This window comes from Galeopterus variegatus, unplaced genomic scaffold (genome assembly GCF_000696425.1).
Source record: "Galeopterus variegatus unplaced genomic scaffold, G_variegatus-3.0.2 Scaffold1006, whole genome shotgun sequence".
Lineage (NCBI taxonomy): Eukaryota > Metazoa > Chordata > Mammalia > Dermoptera > Cynocephalidae > Galeopterus > Galeopterus variegatus.
In genome coordinates, this window is record NW_007727117.1 from 232,107 (window position 1) to 249,927 (window position 17,821).

The 17,821-nt window shown below is 35.3% G+C and overlaps 1 protein-coding gene and 1 pseudogene across 1 annotated transcript in view; one reads left to right on the forward strand and one right to left on the reverse strand.

Moving 5' to 3' along the window:
- ROBO1 (roundabout, axon guidance receptor, homolog 1 (Drosophila)) overlaps nt 1–17,821 on the forward strand; it is a 415,298-nt gene that overhangs the window by 201,998 nt on the left and 195,479 nt on the right. The gene's annotated exons all lie outside the window — the stretch shown is intronic.
- On the reverse strand, nt 9,655–10,197 carry LOC103591671 (annotated as a pseudogene).

The following is a 17,821-nucleotide window of genomic DNA, read 5'->3' on the forward strand; positions in this document are numbered from 1 at the left end:
GGGGGGGGGGGGGGGGGGGGGGGGGGGGGAACGACAGGGGGAAGCTTCAGTAGAAGACAGCCCTACGTCTCTAGGTCTCAGATCTCCAGCCTCATGGATCCCCATCTTTTTTATTTCATATACCAGGTTCCAGTTGGGAACCACGGTGGTATGACTTTAGAAACCTATGACTGGAGGAATCCTTATGGTTGGAATTCTTGGCAAAGAATAATGGTGCTCATCACACCGGAACCTGGATTCCATTCTCAGGACAATTGAGAGGTTTTGGAGGATTTAGCTGTTTCCACAGGCCTGGGAGAGCAGCTCCAGTGTCAAAAGATAGAGTAGATGCATATAGGCAAAGAGACTTGTAAGGTGCTCTGCTTTGTTAGTTGGCTCTTATATCATGGAAGTACTTCCAAGTAGCAAACGTTTTCCAATTAAAGAGAGAATTACAGAAAATTCCATTAGGGCTTTAAAACTTTCTTGTCTCTAATTACACTAGAATGTGCCGACTTTTTGAACTTGAACCAACTTTAGTTGAATTTGTTAATGATACTTTATTACATTTGTTTTAGAAACAAAACTGAAATCCAAATCATTCTGGCACTTTAGCCAGCAGCCTGAGTAATTTCATGGAGTAATAGGCTTTAGGGCTTCCATTTGAATCCCATTAAGGATTTTTGTGTAATCTTGAAGGATATTAATAAGGTGTATGGACTGAGAACAATCCTTAAAAATGAATTCTCAGTATTATCAGCCAGAGAGCATAATTTCATATAAAGCAGACTGCCCGGTTCAGAGGAAAACTGATGAGGAGTGAACACATTTGCCTCACTAGAAAGATGCAACGAGCTCTTTGATTCCCTCCCACTTTTGTCTTCTTCTGGGGAAGGTCAATTGGAAGTAAGAAAATGACTAAGTCAAGGAAAGCCTTTATTTTATTTTTTAAAATCTTTTTTTTCCCTGAGGATAAAACATTCACCATTTTAATAAATATCAAGAGGTGTGCATACATACAGCAAAAAGTGATCTTTTCAGATCTTTGGAGAAGCAAGAATGGATTGTAAGGGTGCGAGAGGAGGAATGGAAGTGAGTTGACTGAGAGTGTGAACATTTTACAAGGTGAGAATCTTTTTCACATGTGAATTAGCATCAGCAAAAAATCTATCAATAGTCTGCCTCAATATAGGCAGGTTTAGAAGTAAGTCAGTTTATTTCAATAGTCTTTAAAATGAAATTTGTGCTGTTACTCAATGTGTGTTTACCTACCAATAAATAGTATGCTTTATTTTTGCTCCAGCAATTCTTTGGCTGGATGATTTCTTTTTTCCTCCAACAGTGAAAAACACCTTTTATTACTTTCTAAGGGAATTCAGGGAAAAAAATGCACAAGTGCTGACATTTGCTTTCCCATGAATACAGCAAATTGGTGCAATATCTATTCCAAAGGAAAAGCTTCCCTTCTCTCTTTCTCTTCATGTGAAAAAGAAATGAATGCTGCAGTTGTTGGACAAGGGATAATAGTTGATTTGGAATGAACCAGCCAAAAATGTCCCAAACAAATTAATAGCATAGAAACATCTGCTGCTGTTTTATTAGAGTTTCACATAAAAACCTAGTTTGCAAGCTGGCGTTTGGAACGCTTTTCTTTACACTGAACTCTTAACGTAGCTGCGAAAGGCAATCAAGACCATATGCCCTACATTTTTAGGTCCAAATTTTCCTGCATTTCACTCCAACCTGGGACAGTTACTTGTAACATGAGTGCTGAATTATGAAACCCATTTAGGATCTTTTAAAAAGGAGTATATTTTAAATCATGGAAGCTATGGCATTTGCATTGCTCTTCTTGGGTTACTATTACAATCTAATTTAAAAATCTGTGTACTTAATTTTTATCCATCATTATTTTAGTGATGTTGGCTTCACCTAGGCGTAACATTTACACAAAATACACATTACAGCATTAATTTTGAATGTTTTGAACCCAATTATGGCTTAGGAAAAAGAGGGTTTTTTTTTTTGTATGGAGATGAAAACCATATAATAGCCTGTGAAATAAATTATTTTGTACAACAAATCTCCTTATTATATGTTTATCTAATTTTACTTGACTCTCATAAAACTCTTATGAGGAAAATGGAACAAGTTTTAATTTCTCCATCATGAAAGCATCATTATTTATTGCTGTTCTGTCACTATTATGTGACAGGGCATGTAAGAATGCTTTAGCTCGTTTTCATTTTGTAGTATAGCGTGCAGCTATTCAGTATCCTATACATTTTTTTCTCTTCCTTCCCCCATTTTATCCCCCTTTGGAGCTTTACACACACATGTGCGCACATGCACACACATGCACACATACAAATGTTTAAATTAAAGCTTGAGAAGATGCAACCATATGTTATTCTAAGCTTTTGTCTGCATACAACAAACTCTTCATGATTGCTTTGGTTCTGACAGGAATGTAAGAAAGTTGCCTAGTAACTTCACACTTTCTGTAGCTTTAGTGTTTTTTATTACCTGTATTATCATCCCTTTTATTCACATTTAACAACTCTGAAGTCAGGGTAAGTTTTGCTATTGATGGCAATTTAGGTTCAATGAAACAAGGTAACATTTTTCACTAGAAGGAGAAAAAAATAACAAAACCTCATTTTGCCTATGGGAGAAAAATTCCTTTTGCTCTGAAAGCCATTTTGCTGTGTTATTTCTCATCACCTACAGTTTTTAGTTTCTTTGTGAAATACCTTAGGTTATAAAAAGGACAGAAAGTCCAAAGGTAGAGAAAATGTTGCTTGGTTTCTCTGTCAGATTATTTAAACTATAAAATATTCTTTACTGAAGAGAAAAATAACCAAAATGAGTACAATTTCCTTTTTCTTTTATGTTCCAGAATTATTGTTTCTACAATTCTTTGTACATTCTTAATTCATAGATTTCTGTGTTAGAAATTCTTAGAAAAGAAATTCAGTGTCCCTATTATTTGCCTGATTAAAGGATGGCTTAAAAAAAAGCACGGTCTTTCCATATAGACTAAAACAAAGTAGAATATTATACTATTCTACTGTAGAAATCTAAAATCATTACATGAGTATGTGAAAGACTTTAGTAATTATAAAGCACTATATAAATTAGCAATTGATATTATTTCAGTCTGTAAGACTACCATGTACAGAAATCCCAACTTAGAACTCATGCACCTATAAATGGCTAATTAAAAGATAGTATTATATGAAGATTTATAATATCAAGTTCATATTTTTCAGTATAAAAGTATTTGTATAAACTCATGCTTCCATACTGTGGGCTGGCACAAGTTTTTCACTGTACAAGTATATCAGTGTCATTGGAATGAATTCCTAGATATCTCCTGCCAAAATAATCTTACTTCAATGCAAAGTTGGTTATATAACTATCCTGTTTAAAAGAATGAAATACTTTAGGGGTTTCCCAGTTCCTAAAATATAAACTTCAAACTCCTTTATGTGGCTTAAAAGTCCTCCTTCATCTGGCCTTATTTATATCTACAGTCTCATCTCTTGAAGCCTTCTCCCCACTTCCACAAGTACTCATTACTTTTCCTGACATTTGCTACTAAGCAGGCAAGCATACTCTGGTTTGCAAATGTTACTTCCTGGTCATGAAACACTTTCACCACCTCTCATCCCAACCCTCTCCTCTCACCTGTCAGTTCTCCATTTAGACACCACCTCCTTCTAGGAACCTTCATTGATACCTCAAGTCTGAATCAGGTGCTGTGTTAGTTAGGACCAGTGTCATCTACAAACACCTCTAAAATTAGAGTAAATTAAAATTTTTATTATAAGTATAATATTATCGAGCTATATAATAATTGAGTTTAGTATAAAAGTATCACTGGCTAAAATAAAGTGTGTTTACACTATATTACATATTATGTACTTTATTAATTTGAAATATACTAATTGATAGATCAAAATATGTTATATCTATAGGTTATATTTCAACATTCAGATAGAGTCCAAGCTTTAGGTTAAAAACAGTATGAGTTAAAAACATTATGATAATATTGAATGATGTCATGGAAGTTTACTCATTTTCATCTAATTGGTATATTTTCCTCACAATAGACCTAGTGAGTTACTCTACAATGATGCTGTAATGATTGTTATTAAAATTATTTTATTCTCAGACCCTAAACCCTATTCATAATTGAGTACAATTGTGGAAATAAAAAGAACCAAGTAATGAGAATTTCAAATTTTAAAACCAAGTTTAGAGTTAGGAAAAAAAAAATAATTTTAAGCAGATCACAGAATTATCTAAGCAGTTTTAAATATTTTTAGCTGATAATAATTTATGTTTAAGTGTGTAAATTTAATCTTTAAGCTGAGATTTATAATTCTACTTTCTTTAATGGCATTCCTATGTACCTTGTGTCATTAAAAAACAAAAGTGGAACAGAGACTACAAGAAAGCTTTTGGCAAATATATTTCTCAGCATTTGAAAATGTAAATACTGGGAAACAAAGAAATGTTTATAAATTCTAAATTTCTCTTAATTTAGTAGAAACTTTCCCACAAAAAGCATGAATGAGAATGTGTTAATTGGGCTGACAGACAGACATTCAAGTGGTAGAAAGACGATAGGACCAACACCACTTCTTTCCAAGCATTTGAAGAACCAATGAATCATAATGAATCCTGTAAAAGTTCCAGCAGTCAATGGTTACTTGGAAAGGGGCATTTAATAAACAGGCACAAACAGGAAGCTGCATAAAAGAAAAAGCAGAAGGAGCTTTTGTGACCAAAAGAGGTTTTTGAAACTGAACCTTCAAGGAGCTCTTACAAACCCAAGAAGTGCTGAGCTTAAAAGAGAAGTGCCTCAAGCAGATGAACCCACCCAGTAGACATTGGAACTCTTAATAAATGTACAACAATTTTGCCACAAGCCAGTGGAACATGTCCAGAGGAAAAGTTTTCTGCCAAGCCCTGAGTGTTTTCTTTTTGCTCTCGCTCCAGCAAGTTGACTCCAGGAACAGATACCCAATTCCCCCTCCAATTGCTAGATTCCAGATCATTCATCAGTGAAAAGAAAAAAAAAGTCTTCTCCAGAACATTTTTTTCCTTAGCACTATTTTTTTCAGTGAAAAAAGAGAGAGAGAGAGAGAAATGATGGAGGTGCAGTGGGTTTAATAAAAGACTCATTTGCCAAAAAAAAAAGAGGAAGCCACTTTGAAGTAATAGTTTTCAAAACATTCCCACTGGCAAAAAACAACTGTTGTGGTTTTCCTTAATTATGTTGTATACACAGAAGATGTTTTAATAGAAGAAAGAAGAAACCTAAGCTAAAATGCTTGAGAAATGAGTAGCTTAACTTCATTTTTAATATAAAAATAAATTCTCTTATATTTTTGAGAAGAACAAATCAGAGCTTTACTTAATATTCAATTTCTGTTAATTCTTATTCTTAGATTTAGAACAGAGTTAAGAATACAAGTCCTGGAAAATAAACAGAGAAAGTCTCCAAATAACAGTCCAACATATTCACCATATTTAAATGTAATCATTTGTGTGGAAGGAGGTATTAGTGCCATTATTTTTGAAAGGGTATTTCAAAGTGCTGATGGTTGGAAATTGGTTTGTTAGTTTCAGTTAAATCCGAAACACATAAACTTTGAAGGAGAATGGTTTGCTGTGCTCTTAAAGACATGACACTTTACGGCCCAACAGACACACAGGGTTTGGGTGCATATGGTTCTTATAGAGGTAAAATCTTTTAAGTACATCTTGCAACACGCAGTGTCAGTTTGTACAATTTCAAATGCTTTGGTATATACATGTGTATTTAAGAGTTGATCATTCTCAAGATACAGTAACAAGATTTTCCTTGATTGGACAGATCCAGAAATCTCTTCTTCTTTATCTGTTTTTGGTTTCCTGCAAAATAAACTGTACCTTGTGTTGCTAGTTTCCTAAGCCATAGTTGAGTCCATTGGCTGCCCTATTCCTGTACTGTCATTCTTTATCCTGCCAACAGCAACCCTTTCGTAGCTTACAGGGGAAAAACAAGAAACTAGTTATCATAAGTTCATTGTTTCTTTGGAATATCTCAGAAAGTTCAGACACAATGATGTATTATAAGAGTTATTTGTGCCTGACAATTTTGTATTCTATTTTTGTTATATTGTCCTCTATTACAAAATTTTTCTTCCCAATGATGAGCAGGGGCCATATCATTTTTACCCTTAAGTATAGTGTTAAGTACTCAGAATTCTATAAAGTTAGAAGGAAAGGGAACGTACTTTTTTATATGTATGCACACAGTTTATTCTAGATATTGCATTGACCCCTTGTAATATATACCTCACTTAGACTTCAAAGAAACCCTATGAGGGAGGGAAAGATAGACATTATTTACAGTTTACAGATACAGAAGTTTAAGATTAGGCAGGTTGATTAGCTTACCAAAGAAACATAGGTAGTAAGTGGAGAAGTGGGACTTTGAACCCACATGAGTCTGGTGTGCAAGCCCATGTTTTATCTACAATGGCATATTATCTCCTGCTAGAGTTAGATGACGGCATAGATCAGAGATTACTCATTTCTTTTCAATAAAGTACAGTATAAATACTTTCTAGTATGGAGTAAAAATAACTTTTATGTAGGGCTTTATTTACTCAGAATACTTATTTATTTATTTTTTTTGGTCAAGTCATCATGAAAAATTTATGTACTGTCTAAAGTTAGACTAAACTGAGAAGGTATTTTGAGACTGAGGACTGAAGCAGGTAATTCCATTCAGTTAAGCAAAGAATTTTATTAAAAGGTAACTTACATACAGGAGGATGGATTCGGCAGGTGATGACCTAGAGGTTTCTTTGTGCGTACCTCTTGGTCAAGCTTAGGCTTATATAGGCAGTTCACACAAAGTAGTAGAAAAAGTTGAGAAGCAATTACTAAGGAATAAGCTAAAGTCACTAACTGCAAATGTCTTATGACAATAATTACTATCTTTGGTATTATTGTGATGCAGGTAGCCAGACCAGCTGCTGCCATACTGGTATTTAATCATTAAGTTCCTTCTTTGTAGTCAGCAAGCTGTTTCCACCTATTGTTCTAACTACCTAACTCCTAGTTACCATATAACTTTTGTGGGCAAGGTTCACAAGCTATGGTTGTACCATAGCAAGTGGTACAAACTTCAAGATGGAGTAAGTTATGCTCACAGTCTCACATTTTCTATACTTCGGCTTTTATATCTATATGATAAGAACACATATATATGATCTGTCCACTTATAGATACAACATTTAAAAAGAAAAAAATAAATTTGAAAGAACTTTGTAAAATGCTTTAAAATATAAAGTCTTATTGTTGATGATGATAATAATGATTATAAGCTATAGGTGTGTCTATAGCATTCTTCCCATAAAGGTCTTCTATAGGATTGAAATCATGTATTTCTTGGGCCGGCCCGGTGGCGCACTGCTACAGTGCACCGCTTGGGAAGTGTGGTGGCGCTCCCGCCGAGGGTTCGGATACCACATACAGACCGGTTCCCGCTCACTGGCTGAGCGAGGGGCGGGCGCAGCACCGAGGGTTGCGATCCCGTTGCCGGTCCCGGTCCAGTACAGGCGCAACACTGAGGGTTGCAGTCCATTGCCGGACACGAAAAAAGACAAAAAAAAAAAAAAAAAGAAAAAAAGAAATCATGTATTTCTTGAATTCAGATTGACTAAGTAGGCTCAATGAGGAAAAATAAGGTATATTTCTGAATTGTAATCTGTTTTTTTGTTTGTTTTTGTACTAGATGGTTTGATGGTCCTGTCCAACTCTTTTAGATGTATCATAGATATATATTTGGATTATTTTTGCTATTACTTAATAAAGAAATGTTTCAGTTCTGTGTTATCTTCCAGTGATGAAGGACTGCCACGTGATTCTTCATATACTAAAGATCTCGATATCTAGTTTGTGCTTATTTTTTAAATTTGAATAATTATATCTTGAAAACCTCTTTGTCTTTATGTTCTTTCAACTAGTATCACAAACAGCAATGTTTTGTTTCACTGTAGGGATATTCTTCAGAAAGAGATAGTAGAATTGTTCTGACATGGGAAATATGCTTTTGTTGAAAAGGAACTAGAGTAGATAACTATCTAATAAAGAAATTCTTTTGAATCAAGCAGAAAACTTGATTGAAAACTCACTGCCTGTAAAACTGCTCTTCTCCTTAAAAATCTCTTACTAACGTAACTTCTCTGCATGTTGAATCATTTTATCTTAATTGCAAAGTAATGGAAATAATGACCAGAAAAACTGCTTTCTGTTTGGAAGGACTTGATGTTTGTGAGACCACTTTAGGGGAAAAGATCAGCATGGGACAATATCTTTTAAATGTGATTTAATATAATCACACTGAAAAGTGAATGCATTGTTACTACAGTGACATCAAATACTAAAAAAAGTCATCAGAAACACACAGCAAGCATTTCCTTTTCCTGTTTTTGTCATGTCATATATATCACATGTGCAAATGTACCACCAAAGGTTTTCAGAATATCCCAGTTCTTTTTTTTTTTTTTTTTTTAAAGATGACCGGTAAGGGGATCTCAACCCGTGGCTTGGTGTTGTCAGCACCACGCTCAGCCAGTGAGCAAACCGGCCATCCCTATATAGGATCCGAACCCGTGGCCTTGGTGTTATCAGCACCACACTCTACCGAGTGAGCCACGGGCCGGCCTAGAATATCCCAGTTCTTAAGTTACTTGGAGGCATTTAATTTTCAAACCAGCTTCATTCATATTTGAGATGATAAAATTTGATTTGATAAGATTCCTAATTATAAGGGAATTGTATGAAGAAATATGAATTAGTTAAGATACTCATTTGTTAAGCAAGTGACTCATAGAAAGTACCCCATATTATATTTATAACTCTGAAATTACTTTCAGATTTGTCACCTAATTATCGACAACTAGCCACTTGTTTTGCATTCACATTTTACATAACACATTTATAGCAATTCTATTTTTTGTATTTAAAAATCTGTAGCCCAAATATGTCATTTTTGTTTTGCATGTATGCATTTTGTTAGTGGCAGAATTAGGATAGAGTGGTATAGAGAATTAATAGATAATATAGCATTGCAATTTTAGACTTTGATGTAAATGTTTTTTGAGAGATTTTTTGTATTGAAACATTGTACATATCTGATATTGTAATAGGTTCAAGATTAAAAAGATGAACAGAATATTCTATATTTTAATCTTGGAGTATTAGAAAACTATTTTATTGTTGAATATGTATTGAGCAAATTTTCAGCAAAAACTACAGAAATTTTAAACACTAATTCATTCTATCTATCCTTTCCATGGAAAAGTCCGTAACTTCCTTTAATAATGTCTTCTGGATCTATAATTTATGAGCCCTAAACACCATGTGAATCATCTATCATTAGCCATACCACGCCTTCATAATCATGAGTGCTCTGCGTTTGTGTTCAACTGAGTAAAATAATGAATAACCTGAACCTGTGTGGCATTCAGTCTGCGAAACAGCAGAGAATCTTAGGATCAGAATTCTTTCTATTCAGGAACCATTTCATATTTTCTTGTTTAGGGCCCTTATGCTTTTATTTTTCTAGATTGAAGTCTTTTTTTTTTTTGCATTTATTTTGTGCTAAATTTATTCTCTAACTATAAGTTTTTGTTTTTTCAGTTTCTTCTGGGCTATCTTTTTCTTCTGTGAAGCCTCCTCTTCTGATTTAGGAACAATTTGTTCCTTTTCAGTAAGCATCATTTGGATGTGGCAGGGGGAGTGCACGTAAGGTTTCATCCCACCATGAGCTCTATAAGTATGGCAGTGAATCTTGGTTACTTTGTTCACCTGGATATGCTTAATAACCAGAGAATCTACATCTAAACCTTTAAGTTCATCATAACTCTTTGCATTTTTAAGCATGTGAAGCAAAAATTCAACACTCTTTTTAGGCCACTGACCCTGTGCCCAGCACCACTGTTTGGCTTGGGCACACCTACCAACTCCACCATTGTAACACCATTGCTTCTGTAAGGTGACATCTTTCAGATACTTGGTGGTTTTTAGGGTATGCATACCTTTAATGGCCTGGGCAGTTTCATGGGTGTTTTTAAAGTGAACATGAAGATTTGAACCTCTTGATTTGCATGATTTTGTGGGGTTTTCTGGTTCAAGTGAATAATGAAACATTTCCACAGATCACCTTAGATTGCTTACTGGAAGAGGGAGAACAGGGGCTTCCTGGAGAACTCATGACAACTCCTGAAGTCATTTGTTAAAAACCTTTATTATGCTGTCTTCACAAGGGATGTTAATATTATTTTTAGTGTTATAGGTAAGGGTAAGTCATCCTATTCTGAGATTGAGGGCTGATGGCTTTGGGGGGCCCCTTTTCATTGCAAGTTAACTTTTCTGAGCATATCCATTAAAATTGTTCATTATCCTTTTTCCATTTTGTAATTAAGCAAATATCTTTTAAGAATTTAATAAGGGATCAGAAAATTACCAAGAATTTCTTTATTACCATTGATCAGATCTTGCTAAATGCCTTATTATTATTTGTTTCTGGGTTGCATTCTAAATCTACTTTTGTCCATGAAAGATTGCAGTATTTAAATATGTATTTTAATAAAAAAATAAACAATATATGCTCAACTATTAAGATAAATGAGAACTGTTAATGACACCTTTAAGAATGAAATTATAAAATTTTTTTGGAGCATGAACAGCACATTTCTACTGTTATCCGAACATCTGTCCAGAGTGACTACTTTAAAACCTACTGTGATGTTTGATGAGGCACTCTAAGAAAGTACTGGAGTGAATTGGTGCCACAACTTATCAGGTTGAGGTGACCGTGACTTAGAACCTAGACAGGCTCATCAGGGGAAATAATATGATAAGGGGGAATCCTTGAGCAGGAAAAAAGATTGAGTTTGGACAGGTGATTCCAAGTAGTGTCATGAAGGCAAGTCTGACATAGCACAGTAGGTGGAGGTTGGGGACAGTCAGGTAAGGAGTTAGCATAAGGGAAACTTGAATGAAGAAAATGGTAACCCAATCATAGATGCTGCAGGTGGAGGATCCAGAAGAGTTGGAAAAGGAAGACCAGAACTAGGTACCAGGTAGAGAAACAAGCTAAGGATTCAAAAATGGTAGAGTAAGGGAACTCAGCTTCTAAAACTGAAGAAGACTTAGCTACAGAAGTAGACCAAAACACAGTTGCTGCACTGGTGTTTAATTGATTTGTGTTTACCCACTAGAGAATGAATCCCACATATCTATTATGTTTTCCCTAGCTACATCTTTGCCCGAAGAAAAGATGTGAGGATTTGTAGCAAGCCAACAGAAGAACTCCAGGAATGTCATTAGACTCCAATATGAGGGGACTTCAAAAGGTTCATGGAAAAATAGAATTAAAATATAAAAATAGAAGATAGAAACTTTATTTTTCAACATAAGCTGCATTCATTTCAAGACACTTTTTTTTTTGAATTTTTATTTTGTCAATCTTCAATGTAGTTGATTATTATGTCCCATCACCGAAACCTCCCTCCCTCCTCCCTCTCCCCCAAACCATTTTCCATAGGGGTTGCACCATTGTGCATTCCCACCAACAATGTAAGAGAGTTCCTTTTTCTCCGCAGCCACGCCAGCATTTATCTTTCGGTGTCTTTTGGATTTTTGCCATCCTAACTGGGGTGAGATGGTATCTCAGTGTGGTTTTGATTTGCATTTCCTGGATGCTGAGTGATGTTGAGCATTTTTTCATATGACTGTTGGCCATTTGCATATCTTCTTTAGAGAAATGCTTACTTAGTTCTTTTGCCCATTTTTTGATTGGGTTGCTTGTTTTTTTCTTGTAAAGTTGTTTGAGTTCTTTATATATTCTGGATATTAGTCCTTTGTTGGATGTGTATTTTGCAAATATTTTCTCCCACTCTGTTGGTTGTCTTTTAGCTCTGTTAATTGTTTCTTTTGCTGTGCAGAGGCTTTTTAGTTTGATATAGTCCCATTTGTTTATTTTTCCTTTGGTTGCCCGTGCTTTTGGGGACATATTCATGAAGTCTGTGCCCAGCCCTATTTGCTGAAGGGTTTCTCCTATGTTTTCTTTAATAAGTTTTATTGTTTCGGGGTGTATATTTAAATCCTTGATCCATTTTGAGTTGATTTTAGTACATGGTGAGAGGTATGGGTCTAGTTTCAATCTCCTGCATATGGATATCCAGTTATCCCAGCACCCTTTGCTGAAGAGGGAGTCCTGACCCCAGTGAATAGGCTTGGTGCCTTTGTCGAAGATCAAATGGCAGTAAGTGCGTGGGTTGATTTCTGGGTGTTCTGTTCTATTCCATTGATCAGTGTCTCTGTTTTTGTACCAGTACCATGCTGTTTTGGTTATTGTGGCTTTGTAGTATAGTTTAAAGTCAGGTAGAGTAATACCTCCAGCTTTATTTTTTTTTGCTCAGCGTTGCTTTGGCTATTCTTGGTCTTTTGTTATTCCAGATAAATGACTGTATAGTTCTTTCCATTTCTGAGAGAAATGTCATTGGAATTTTGATGGGGATTGCATTGAATTTGTATATTACTTTGGGTAGTATAGTCATTTTCACTATATTGATTCTTCCAATCCAGGAGCATGGGATGTCTTTCCATCTTCTTGTATCCTCTCTAATTTCTCTCAGGAGTGGTTTATAGTTCTCGTTATAGAGATTTTTCACATCCTTAGTTAGTTCAATTCCTAAGTATTTTATTTTTTTGGTGGCTATTGTAAATGGGCAGGCTTTCTTGATTTCTCTTTCTGCTTGTTCACTATTGGTGAATAGAAATGCTACTGATTTTTGTGTGTTTCAAGACACTTTTGTAAGCAATGATACCAATCACTTTAGTCCATCCCTAAAGAGGTGACGGTCCTGGGAACTTAATCATGTTAATGCAGTCTTCCTTACATCATTAACTGAAGAAACATGGTGCCCATTACAGATTTTTTTAAGATTAGAAAATCAACAAGCAAATAAAAGTCAGAAGGAATCAAATCAGGACTGTAAGGTAGATGCCTAATGATTTCCTGTCGAAACTCTCACAAAATTGCCCTGTGCATGGTGGAGAAGGACTCTGTGATGAAGCTTTCCCATGTTTTTCTGCTAAAGCATTGGCTAACTTTTTCTAAACACTTTCTGAATAAACATGTGTTATCATTCTTTGGCCCTCCAGAAAGTCAACAAGTGAGATGCCTTGAACATCCCAAAAACCTGTTGCTATGACCTTTGCTCCTGACCAGTGCACTCTTGCTTTGACTGGACCACTTCCACATCATGGTAGCATTGCTGTGATTGTTCTTTTTCCTCAGGATTACACTGTTGAAGCTATGTTTCATCTCCTGTTACAATTTCTTTGAAGAAATGCTTCAGGATCTTGATCCCACTTGTTTAAAACTTCCATTGAAAGCTGACACTTATTGAACTGAAATTTTGCTCAGCTGTAATTTTTCAGTCAGAATTGGGTAAGCTGAACCAATGAAGATGTCTACAGTGTTGGCTATAGCTTCTGCTACTAATCCGTGGTCCTTTTCAATTACGGCAGAAATGAGATTTTTTTTTCTCCCAAATTGATACAGGTGGTCTCCTACTATGGGCTTCATCTTCAATATCATCTTCATCCCTTCTTAAAATGAGTTATCTTTTTCAAACTGCTGATATCTTTGAGGACTATTCCCCATAAACTTTTTGTAAAGCATCAGTGATTTTTCCATTCTTCCATTCAAGCTTCACCATGACTTTGATGTGCTTTAATTTCTTGCTTTAATTTAGCAAATTTGTGTTCCTCTGATAGGTGCTGGTTTCAAACTGATGTTTTATCCTTCTTAGTTCCTCAAACTAGATCCTGTTCAGACATATTATAACGAGTTAGTATAAGTTTATTTCGGTGCAAAAATTTTTGCAATCCATGCATAGATTTTTTTTTTATAATACATATTTTCCATGAACTTTTTGAAGACCCATCATATATGACATTAATCTATCACGTCTTCACTGTCACAATATCAGTAGAAAGTTATCCAAGCTGGTTTTCTATTGTCCGAATAGAACATGTTCCTTTCCACTTGCATGCTTTTTGTTTTGTGATTCTCTATCTGCCTGGAAAGTTAAACCTTACTTCCCAGTTTATTGATGTACTGTTCTTCATCTTCGCCCCCACTCACATCTTACCTCCAAATAACTAATAAATAAAGTCCCATGAATAGCTTCACCTGTAAGACATCAGTTAGGAAAGTATGAAAGTACACTAAACTACCCTTCGTGGAAGTTTCATTGAACTGAAAATCTCCAAATAGCTGTACCTTTGGATTACTCTGTTTTGACATGTCTATGTTCCTATATGTTTGCCTGGTCAAAGATCTAAAATTACATGATGAAATCTCTTTTGATCTTCTTTGTTGAACATCTGAAAAAGTTTACTTAGCATGTGGTAACAATTTTAATTTGGGAGCATGCTGATAATAAAAAGATGTGTGTGCATGCATGCATCCACAAGTTAAAAACGAGTTCACATGTATTTGTTCTTCACATCCAGCTTGCCTAGCTTTGTTTTTGTAAACAGAACTATTAAGCTTGCAGCTTTGGTGAGTAAATGCAGAGTAAATAAAGTATGAGTCACTCAAACATTTTGATAGCATCTATTCATACTACCTAGTAATTTTATGTATATTGTGCATCTGCTCTAACATGCTTGTTTGACACTTTAGTGAAAATATCACATGCAGTGCTATTAACTAACCATCAAAAATGAGTTTTATTCACACAATATGTTTTGATAAAGAAAAGGCATTTTATTTAAATGGTAAAATTAGTGGAATGATAATGTACTATATTCTATACTTGAAAATTTCTGCATTCTTCTGTACCCATCTTATTTTATAGTATATTTTCTAAATAACATATATCTTATTTATATACTAAATTCCATGTGTAAAATGTGAGGAAAATAACATGTTTCTCAAACGTTGTGGTTGATTTGGATTATATAATGCATTTTCAGAGAAAGAAAAATTGAAAAATTATAATACCTGTTAGCATATTAAATCGCTGTTCCCTGTCTTCTCATATCATAAAGAATAGTCATTATGTATACAATTAGGGGTCACCATTTGTTTTGTTTTGTTTTGTAATCTCTTGCCAGGTATTCCAAGATTTGAAAATAAACATCTGATTTTCAGGGTCATTTTGTTACCATATTTCCAAAATATATGGTTATAATTTGTCATGATGGTGGTTTGGGGGAAAAAAACTGAAAACTGTTCCATTTTGGTGTAGAATCAAACATTTCATTATACTATAGGTTACTAAATTACTATTATCATCACTACCCCCCAAAAACCCTCTCCTTTTGAAATTTAAAGAATGACCTCTAGTCATTCCTGCTTAATTACATATCCTCTTGGTACATACCCAATTTTGCATTTTGGTAGCCACCTCTCAGAAGCAGACTGGAATACGTCTAGATAAATCAAGGCTCTATTGCCCATCATGGGTGTAATGGAGCAGCACCAGCCAGTACCTTATCTGGCCATATTCCAGGCGGATTCTGAAAGGTGGCTACCAAAATGCAAAACTGAGCCATAAGGGCAGGTGCTGTTCCGTTACACCCGCGGTGGGCACCAGAGCCTTTGATTACAGTTGACAGTAGAGTCTTCCCACTCCATGTATCCATTCATAGCAATATGGAGTTTTAAAATAGAGATAATAGTAGAATTAATTGTAAATAACCAATATCATGGAATGTGAATACTCTAAAGTATAATTTTATTGATATTTGTTTTATATTTACCATTTAACTGGTACTGGCTAATAGTTTGGAATATACCAATGAGCAATGACAGTGTCGCTAACTTCAAAAGACTTTCAGTCTTGTGGGAAACTTGTTTAAACATGCAGGTACAATGGTCAGGTATAAATTTAGGAAGGTGAATATTGTCTGCTGCCAGAGCACACAGAAGAGGTATTTGTCCACGTGTTTTAGAGAATAAGGGAAAGCTTCATGAGGAAGAGATATTGAAGCTGTGGCCAAAGACCAGAAGCTCGCTGAACGAAAGAAACGCATGAGATGAAAAATAGTTCAGACAGTGGAGAGATTAGAGTACAATGGGTGGAAAGATGAGGGATGAGGTTAGAATTTAAAAGGGTCAAATTATAATTTTTTTAAGAGAACTAAATAAAATTTTGATTTATTATTGATTTTTATTGAAACATAATTGATTATATATTTTATATATATATAGGGGGTACAGTGTTGAGTATCGTTATTTGTGTACAATATGTGATGATCAAATCAATATTATCAACATATTCATTATTACAAATCATAGTCGTTCTTTGTGTTCCTTGCCCAATTTTTCCCCAACCTCTCTCTCCCTCATCCTCAGATTGTAAATTATAAAGAGTGCTAAAGACCTTGGAATTTCTCATAAAGGAAATGAAAGGCCATTTGGATTTTAACCAAGGTAGTGACATTTTTCAAATATTCATTTAGATGGCACAAATACTTGTTTAGATTGAAGAGATTTGAAAGTAGATTGGCCGAAAAGCAGGATTTGATGCAATAGAATTACTGAAAATTAGGAAACGTAGAAGTAGAAGAAGGTGAAAAAGATTAGTAGTTTTAGATACACTGAATTTGAGATACCTGTGGAATATTAAGAAAAGGATGTCCATATGGCTCTTAGATAAATCCGATAAATTTTCTTGGGAATATCTATAGTCCATGTTTGGTGGTAGTTTGTTACATTGTAAACCTAAGCAAGAAGTGTGTGTGGGGGGGAGGGTCTCTGTGTGTGTGTGTGCGTGTCTGTACACCAGTACTACATACGGTTCTCCTATTGAATTTCAGTCTTGCATTGGTCAAATCTTTTAGCCAGATTTGACTAAGGAAAATATCTCTTCAACTGCAGGAAGATGTTTCTTATTATTCTGGTGTGCTGTGCTCTAACAATTTGAGAAGTAATGATAAAGGCCAACATATATTGATAATCTAGATGGCAAGCCTTATCTCAAACACTGTACCTAAATTATTTCATTTAATCTTCATGACGATAACACAAAGTAGCTACTGTTATTATCATCCACATTTTATAATGATGAAAAGATGTAGGGAGGTAGCATAACTTGCCCAAGATCATGTTGCAACATAGACAGTCTGTTGAGTCAAAGTCCAACTCAAGAATTTGAAGTTTAGATGAAACTCGTCTCCATTAAAGCATAGATGGACATTGCTACATGGGAATGGTTTTTTCCTCTTTATGCATAGAGTCAGAGGTCTACTCTGTGCCCAGGTATCTCTTCCCAAGCTCCTTGGGTTGTACCTTGGGTTGTGCTAGTCCCACTCTCTTTGGTGGTAAAGTGTACCTTCCATATGACTGTGGGTTGAAAATCCTCTCCCATTTGCCAGAAAATAGACCCTAAAAAAATATCTGTCCAGCACTTTTAAACCTGTCTTGGCAGCTGTACATGAGCTTTTCCTCCTTTTTGGTTCAGCATTGTACTATTGTATTCTGACTTTCTTTTGTATGCTTTACAAATAATTATAAATCATCTCTATGTTTATATTTGTGTCTCCCATCAAAAATTTTGCACTACCTAAAGGAAGTGAGGAAGTGGTATCTTCTGATAATATCTTGTTCTTCAAGATTTTAATAGGCCGGCCCAGTGGCGCACTGCTACAGTGCGCCGCTTGGGAGTGCGGCAGCGCTCCCGCCGAGGGTTCGGATCCCACATACAGACCGGTTCCCACTCACTGGCTGAGCGAGGTGCGGGCGCAGCAC